Source organism: Vigna unguiculata, chromosome 10 (genome assembly GCF_037176805.1).
Source record: "Vigna unguiculata cultivar grain cowpea cultivar isolate G323 ecotype 2 chromosome 10, ASM3717680v1, whole genome shotgun sequence".
Taxonomy (NCBI): domain Eukaryota; kingdom Viridiplantae; phylum Streptophyta; class Magnoliopsida; order Fabales; family Fabaceae; genus Vigna; species Vigna unguiculata.
The window spans coordinates 41,336,377-41,345,653 of record NC_140801.1 but is presented as its reverse complement, the minus strand read 5'-3'; the positions used below and the strand labels follow the sequence as shown (position 1 = coordinate 41,345,653).

General features: G+C 34.5%; 1 pseudogene; it reads right to left on the bottom strand.

The window, feature by feature from the left end:
* Window positions 1–3,315: 3,315 nt before the first annotated feature.
* LOC114165491 (dof zinc finger protein DOF3.5-like) lies at window positions 3,316–3,811 on the bottom strand (annotated as a pseudogene).
* Window positions 3,812–9,277: the final 5,466 nt, after the last annotated feature.

The following is a 9,277-nucleotide window of genomic DNA, read 5'->3' as shown; positions in this document are numbered from 1 at the left end:
ACCCTTTGAATCATATTTTTAGGATGGAAAACAGTTAGAGATAAAGACAAAAGCTATGAGTACCTTTAGTGAGAAAAGAAAATAAGTCACCAAATAGTGAAAAAGAAGAGAACAACTAATATATCCTAGGCAAGTTTGTGTAGAAATGGTAGCTTGTAGAAAAGGTTTAATTCTACATCTTATATATTGATGTTCTTTATGTTGTTTGGTGAAGTACCCATTGATGTTTTCTTGTGTTGTTATATGCCTTGTTAGTGAAGAGAATATTTTTCTATTGATTCTCGGAAGGTTCAAGAGAACTTATGGTGTACCCAATAATTATTATTATTAGTGAAAGATTTTACTGGAGTAGGTTTTGTGGGTTTTTCCTCCATATTGATGTTTTCTCATGTTTAAAAAGATTTGGTGTGCGTTAATTTCCCCTTCTCTAGTTTGTGTCTCTCATTTTTTGCATATCATTTATATAGGAAAGAATTAATATGGGTTTTGCTTATGCTTGCTATTTTTTATTTGGTATAATTACTAATTTGGTACCCAAACTTTTTCGTTAACTTCAATTTGGTACCCAAATTTTTGGTTTGTTCAATTTAGTACCCCAATTTTCTAAAAAGATTCAATATGGTCATCTCCGTTAAGTTGAACTTAACACCGTGTCAGTACAGGACACGTGTCAAGCCATAAAATTTTTAATTTTTTTTCAAAAAAAATAAAAACTACCACGTGTTAGTTTATTATCGTGCCACATGGCAGCTTACAATCATGACACGTGGCAGTGGTAATAGTTTTTTTCAATTTAGTACCCCAATTTAAATTTTTGATTCAATTTAGTACCCAAATTTTTTAAAATGATCCAATTTCGTCCTCTCCAATTTGAGACCAAATTAGTAAATAAGCTTAATTACAACTTATATATATACATGTTACAATAACTTTTTCTAATATATACATCAAATCATTTCACCTAAATACTTAAATTATTTTATTTTTTACATTTTAACCTTTGTAATTTTTTACACATGAAATTTTTTACACTTGTAAAAAATAAAATAATTTGAATATTTAGGTGTAGTGATTTGAAGTATAAATTCAAAACAATTATTTTAACATGTATATATAAGTTATAATTAAACTTAGTTACTAATTTGGTCTCAAATTGGAAAGGACGAAATTGGATCATTTAAAAAAATTGGGGTACTAAATTGAACCAAAAATTTAAATTGGGGTACTAAATTGAAAACAACTATTACCACTGCCACGTGTCATGATTGTAAGCTGTCACGTGGCACGATAATAAGTTGACACGCGGTAGTTTTTAAATTTTTTGAAAAAAAAAGTATTTTTTAAAAAAAAAAATTAAAAAAATAAAAATTTCATGGCTTGACACGTGTCCTGTACGGACACGGTGTTAACTCCAACTTAACGGAAAGAACCAAATTGAATCTCTTTAGAAAATTGGGGTACTAAATTGAATAAACCAAAAATTTGGGTACCAAATTAAACTTAACAAAAAAGTTTGGGTACCAAATCAGTAATTATACCTTGTTATTTTTGTTATCTTTTCAACATATATACCAAAGAGTATTGCTGAAATACTAATGGATTTTGATAGGATTTTTTTAAGTGGGTAAGTATAGTTTGAATAGAATTTGTCAACTTGGGGAGATTTGGAATTAAAATTCATATATTCATCTAATATCAGTTAACTTGGTATACAAGTGTCTAAATGATGAAAACCTATAGGTACAATTTTCTTATTCACAATATGGGATTTAGAAGGGATAAGTAGAAAGGAAAGATAATTATTAATATATGTATTGATTTAGTTTGGTGACAAGTTTTGCGTATTGAAGGATGCATAAATTTAAATCTTTCTAATTCTTAAAAATGTGTGAAATAAAATGAGAAATGAAAAATCCAAAAAAATTTAGAAAGATCACTTAGATAGGTTTAACTTTTTTAATTTTTTTTTAAGAAGACAACTATGGAACAAACAACACAACCTTGTATTCATGACAACATCTACACTAACCTTATGAAGAAGAAACCTCTAAATGATATCTCCACTCGCTACATCACAAACTCAAAATAACACAATCAAATGTGATCCAAAGGTGATGCAAATACCATCATCACCAAATCATTTACTTCAGTGTTCTTGTTTTTCTACAAGAATATCATGTGTATGTTAGGTAAACTTAAATGTGGGTAGTTATAAGTTGCTACATTAATTGTCTAGGAGATTGCAAAAGGTTGAGAGTGGGTCTAGCTATGATTAAGCATGCAATAGAGTTCATTAATTGTGAGTTAGGTAGTGATTATATTTAATGAATGTAGTTGAAGGGTCATGTCTAGAGGCCTATAAAAGGACAATGTAGTGCTTCATTTCAAACACAACAAATCTGAATACAAAGAGTATTTATCCAGAGAAATAAGGGTGGGCAAAAAAATTGGTTTACCCAATCTGGTCCAATTTTAAACTGAACTGATCCATTATAAAACTACTTTATAGATTCTACTTTTTACTTTATATCCACTTTTTATATATTTTTTAGATCAGATTTTTATTTTATTTTTACAGATTTTAAAATATGGGAAATCTAAATTTTAATGGTGGATCAAAATTTTATCCAAACTTATCTGAACCGTATTCCCTGTTCCAAGATTTTAATTCTCTGAACCGTAAATTTCTTCTCTCTTCCTTTGTTACGGTTGATTGATTCAAGGTATATGAATCTCTTTTCTCTTCTCAACCAATGTTTCTCGTTTCTCCTATGTTATTTTATCTAGTTTTAAGTTGATTCATTGTTTTTGTTTTAGAGAACGAATTGCTGGTTCTACTACGTTCGACACTGCTGCGTTCGACACTGTTGCGTTCTGTTGTCTTTTTATTGATTCAATGTCTATTTTCCTTTTTCTTCTCTCCTTTATTGGTGGATCTATTGAATCTGTTGAACATTGACGACAACTTTTTTAGAACATTGTGTCCCTCTATATTCTATCAGTGATTGGAAGCTACTTCAACTTTGTCAATCTGCTATATATTGGTAAGCATTTCTTCATTTTTTTCTTTTTCTAGGTTAGATTACTCATCCGGCTAATGTTTTAGCATTTTTATGCTATCAGTAGCAAGTAATAAAGAATACTCTCTGAATAATTAAAATATAATTACATGATTAAAGAATTAAAAGAATAGTTTTAATCATATCTACTTAAAAATTCTTAAAAAAGGGTTCTATTGGTTTAGATAAGAGAAAGAGTAGTGTCAGTAAATGAATTCAATGTAAAGTCCTGGTGTGGATGGTTGTTCTAGAAGATTCAAACACCAGTAACATCTGTGTTTGATAGCCTTGAATTATTCTCAAGAGAAGGATCAAAAGCTGTTGGAACTTGATCTGGGTTATTGCTCTCAATCCCAGATTCAGAACTGGGTTTTTGGTTCAGGAAATTTGCATAAACTAGTGCAAGATCAATATTTGGACCATCACTAACCATTGAGGAGGAACCAGAAGCTGCAAAACTTCTTATTACGGGATCATAAGAATGCTTAACAAGGTTGTTGTTATTATGATCTGTGGCATTGGCAGAAGGTGATGATGAAGTTTTAAAAGTGAAACCATCAATGGATTGGCTCAACAAATTCTTGTTACCTCTTCTGTTCTTCCTGTAGGTACCACCAACATGATCATTCCGCAGAGACCTTCCTCGGTTGAGTTAAGCTGTAGTTATTGTAGTAGCAGAACTTGGTGTTGGAAGAACCACACCTTGGACAACTTGGTGATATCTCAACCTCACCCTTCAATCCACTCTCCATCGTCACAAAAACCTTGATGTTACTTTTAAGTGAGAAACATAAGGTTATGAATGGTTAGAATATTGTCTTGGTGTGAAGTCCCTTTCATTACCTATTTGAATCTTCCTCCTCTTCTAAGGTGATGATTATGTGTTTTTGACAATCTAGCCAGTATCAGAGGCACGTGATATCAGTTTGTAGGATAGCACAATAATTAATAATTTCATTGTTTCTTATCCTTTTTTGCATATGAATACATGGATGTATGTACATGAAAGAAGAGGTGTTATGTTAAAAAGTGATGAGAGATTTTGAGTTTGGTTTTATGTGATGATGCAGGTGCCACCGAGACCAAACACATACATGCCTTTTGGAAATGGCGTCCACTCTTGTCCAGGCAGTGAGCTAGCCAAGCTCGAACTTCTTGTCCTTCTCCATCATCTCACACTTTCTTACAGGTTTCTCCCTTCTAACCATAAATTCCTCAACCGTGTGTTTGGTTATAAACTAATTTCCTTAAAGAAGTGTATATTCAAACCAAATTTCAATTAATGGCAGATTTTTGGAATTGAAAGTTTTGACATGTTGTGTTTAAAATGCTATGTTGATATGATATGATATCTTCCAGGTTGTGTTCTTGGTTAGTCAATATTGCAACATTGTTCTAAAAATGTCATTAATACATGAAGATGATTGATTTGTATCAAAACCAATTGAGCATGCATTTTCTACTCCATCAATTGTTAGTGGCTCTACAAATATGGGACCCCTTTCTCATGAGGGACGAAAAAATCGATCAGAAGCTTGGAATCATTTCATTCAACTAGAACCAAAATCGGATAAAAGGGCTCAATGCAAGTATTATGATATCCTTATTTGATATGAGAAAGGAACAACTGCAATGCGTAATCATGTGTTGAGATGTCCAAATAGCCCCAATAAAGAAGTAAACAAGAGACAAAAAGTAGGTTCATCTTCAACAATTGATGGAAATATTAACTCTCCTTCTTAAGGTAGATTTGACCAAGAACTTTGTCAAGAAGAACTGGTAAAAATGTTTGTGGAAGCTGAACTCCCCTTTCGATTTGTAGAGCATGTTGCTTTTAGGAGGTATTCAAATGCTTTGCAACCAAGATTTAAGATCCCATCACATTATACCATATCACAGAATATTGTGACATTATGGAATGCAAAAAAGATATATTTGAAGGATTTTCTTTCTCAACATTGTTAAAGAGTTTGTCTCACTACTGATGCATGGACTTCACCTCAAAATCAAAGTTATATTTGTTTAACAGCCCACTTCATTGACAATGATTGGAATTTGCATAAAAGAATTTTGAATTTCCGTCAAGTAATAAGTCATACTGGAGAGGCCATGACTAAATTTGTTGAGTCATGCTTGCATGAATGGGGGTTGAGTCGTGTTTTGACCTTGACAGTAGATAATGCTACATCAAATGACACGGGAGTTCAATACTTGAAAAAAAAGACTATTGTCTTGGAATAACTCGGTTTTGAAAGGTGGCTATACTCATATGCGTTGTTGTGCACATATTTTGAACTTAATTGTGAGTAATGGTCTAAAAGAGATTGATAACTCTGTTTTAAGAATTCATGCTGCAGTGAAATATATTAGATCATCTCCTTCTAGATTTATGAAATTCAAAGAGTGTGTTGAAAGACAAAAGATTGAATATAAAGGTCATATTTGCTTGGATGTTGAAACAAGTTGGAATTCAACATATTTGATGTTAGATGCTGCTTTCAAGAATAAAATGGCATTTGTTGAGCTTGAGTTTTATGATACAAAATATGCTAATGAGTTAGGAAAGGGGATTGGTTGCCTTTTTATGAAGATTGGGAGTATGTTGAGTCTATTCTACCTTTCTTGAGCATTTTTTATGAAGCTACTTTGTGCATTCAGGTAACTCTTATGTTACTAGGAATATCTACATGTTAGAAGTGGTAGGAATTTGGAATAGGATCAATCATCTCCTCAAGTCCAATGCTACAAGCAATGCTACATATAAGATGGCTGAAAAAATGAGAAAAAAAATATGAGAAATATTGGGGTGAACCAAACAAGTTCAATATATTGTTGTTAATTACTGTTGTCTTAGATCCTAGATACAAAATGAGTTATATGAATTGGGCAATTGATCAACTTTTTGATCCTGAAAAGACAAATGATGGATGGGTGTTAAAGTCACAGCTCGATACTTCCTTAAAGTTGTTGTTTGATGAATATAAAAGTCGAAACGGGGGAGCTGAAAATGACCCACAATAAACACATGTTGATGTACCCAATTATAAGCATGATCCATATGGTCGGAATAAGTTTTTGCAAACAACAGGATCAACTTCTTTAAACAAATCTGAACTTCAAAAGTATTTAGAGGAAGAGCTTGGTGAAACAACTTTGGACATTCTTGATTGGTGGAAAATGAATTCATGTAGATTTCCAATCTTGTCAAACATAGCACGAGAGCTATTAGCTATGCCTGTTTCTACGGTAGCATCTGAGTCTGCATTTAGCACGGGAGGAAGAGTGCTTGATCCATATCGAAGTTCTTTATCACAACAAAAGGTGGAGGCACTTATTTGTACACAAGATTGGTTGAAAGACACACATTCACCATCATTGTTAGACTATGATTTTGAAGAGCTTCAATCTGTTGACCAAGGTATGTTGATGTTTAAATTATGTAATAGTATTATAATTAAATATGTATTAACTAATGATAATTTTTTTTTTCATTTCTTAAAGAGTTGGTTTCTCAACAAGATGATGACCACAATATAATTTCTTTGAGTTAAAGCTCACGCCCAATGCCTCTTGCAATTAGTAAGTAATGAATGGACTTCCCTTTTCATGTGAATAACTTCTCTTTCTTTGTATTCTATTGTTTAGTGATTTTCTTAAAACCTTAAGTTGTTAATGACAATTAAAGCATGATTGTGAAGCGGATTGATGGCAACTCCAACTGCTTCATATATAGATGGTTGTGAAGATATTGCTAATGAGTTTGAGTTAATGAGTCATGGAAGAGATTTTGAACTTTGTAATCGAATGGGTGCTAGTGCATTATATTTGAAGAGACTGTTAAAATTACCATGAACTCTAGAGTGTTTTGGGTTTGTTATTTTTTAATGTTAGTGATATTGTATGAGGATGTAAGACTTTATAATCATTTCCATTACTAAAAGATTAAATGACTTTATATGGACAGTTATATGATTTTAATTTTTTTTAATGTCAAGAATTTAAATAATATATTATGTTCAATCTTTAATACTATTAAATTTATAATATTTTTATATTTTATTATTTTATATATTATTTTATTTTTTTAAAAAATATTTGTATTGAATGAAATAATTATTTTATTTTTAAAATATAAATATAAATTTAAAATTATATTTATAAAAAGTTAAGTTTCATTAAAAATGGATTTAGAAATTAATCTAGATTTTTAATTGATCCAAATATTTAGACATGGATATCTAACTTGATTATAATATTTGAATATAGATTTTAAAATATCCAAATTGTTTTCTCAAAAGAAATGGATATGGATCAAAATCTGAACCATCACCAGTGCAGGAAGGCCTTTTGGCAGCGGTTATTTTTCATATTCTGCACCGGTTCCCGGACCGAGGCATATTGGGGCGAGGCCAAAAGAGGATAGTCTTTGGCCTCGGTTGTAAACCGAAGCCATAGAGTCCCTCTTCTGCCTCGGTTGTTAGGTCTAACCGAAGCCATATGTGCTCACATTTATACATTTTAAAAAAAATCACTCACGTTTTGGCCTCGGTTTTAGTATGACCCGAGGCCATATGTCCCTTTTTGGCTTTAGTTTGCGTAGTACCCGAGGCCATATGTCACCATTCTCAACACCCACAAATCTGCATGCCTCCCCAAAGCCCTATCCCAATCCCCCACCACCACGGTTCCCAAATGCGCTTCCCTCGCCCTCCTCAACATCTCCGAAAAATCTGAATCATCTGAAACCAAAAACAGCCACAAACACCCCCGCCCGTCGCAGCTCCGTGCTTATCCTCGTGAAACTTATAAACCATAACCCTATCGTACCTTGTCAATTCCCTAACACTCTCAACAATAGTGTCACACAGAAGCTTAACATCACCGCCGGGGAGAGACTGCAACCGCGAAATTGCGCGCACGGCGAGCTTCTGCGACTGAACGGCACCGGCGATAGAAAGCGCTGGGTCCTCCGTGCGCGCGGGCTACAAATCGATGACGATTCCGACGTCAATCCGGTGAAGGATGCCAAAAACAGCCACAAACACCTTCAGCGACTTCAAGCGGTTCAGCTTCTTCTCTCGCTCGCGCTGGTGCAGCTGCTTGAAGTGTTTCTTCAGGTCCATGTGGGTCTTGCACTTGCGCCCACACACCCCGCACGTCTAGGGCTCTGAGGGTGTGACCACACCCTTCTGTTTGAGGATGTCGAGGTTCCTGCATTTCTGGCGCTTTTCTAGGACCCACTGGGGGAGGTGGACGAAGGTGTGGCGGTTGGCGTTGGCGGAAGGCGAGGGTTTTTAGCGAAACGGCGGCGTCGTATGGAGGCCCGCGTGGGGGCTTGTTGTAACGCTGAGACGAGAACTTGTTGGAAGCAACGTGCCTGCTTTGTGTTTGTGAAAATGCGGAGTGGAAAGTGAAGTGGATTGGGTTTGCGTTGTGGAGAAAAAGTGAATATTTGCAGAGAGAAATGGAGGATAGCAGCGCGCGCGAGGAAGAAATGGGGTTCAGTTTTGAGCCCTAATTAAATTATATGGCCTCGGTTCAATTTAGAACCGAGGCATATAACCCCTTTTGGCCCCGGTTCCTGAACACCCGAGGCCTAACATCCCTTTTGGCACCGGCTTTTTCCCAACCGAAGCCTATAAGTCAAAACGAGAATGGCATTTTTGAAATTTTTGGCAACCTTTTTGGCTTCGGGCCTTCTTAACCGAGGCCTAACACCCTTTTTGGCACCGGGTTTTTTGTAACCGAGGCCTATAACTGTTTTTGGCTTCGGGTTTTAGGTGAACCGAGGCATAAAAGTTGCCTGTAATTGCAAAATTGCCACCGCGCCATTATAGGCTTCGGTTCCTTACCAACCGAGGCCTATAAGGCGAGGTAAAAATGCAATTCTGCACTAGTGCATATATTTAAATTCAAATTAGATCTGGAGCAGATATCTAAATATCCAATCCATACTCACCCCTTACAGATAGACTTGTTTGTCAACGGTGTATATAGCATAAAGTTATCAAAATTTAAGAGAAAATTATATATTTTGGACATTAATTAATCACGTTGAAGCGTCTATGTCTATTTGATGTTTGATGCTGGTGTTGGAATCCATGGTAATGGATTACAAGAAACACAGTACGGGCATGGACATAAGCTAGTCACACATAACATAAATGTTAGTGATATTGTAGAGTGAACGCATCTTTGAAGAGAGTCCAAAAAATTGA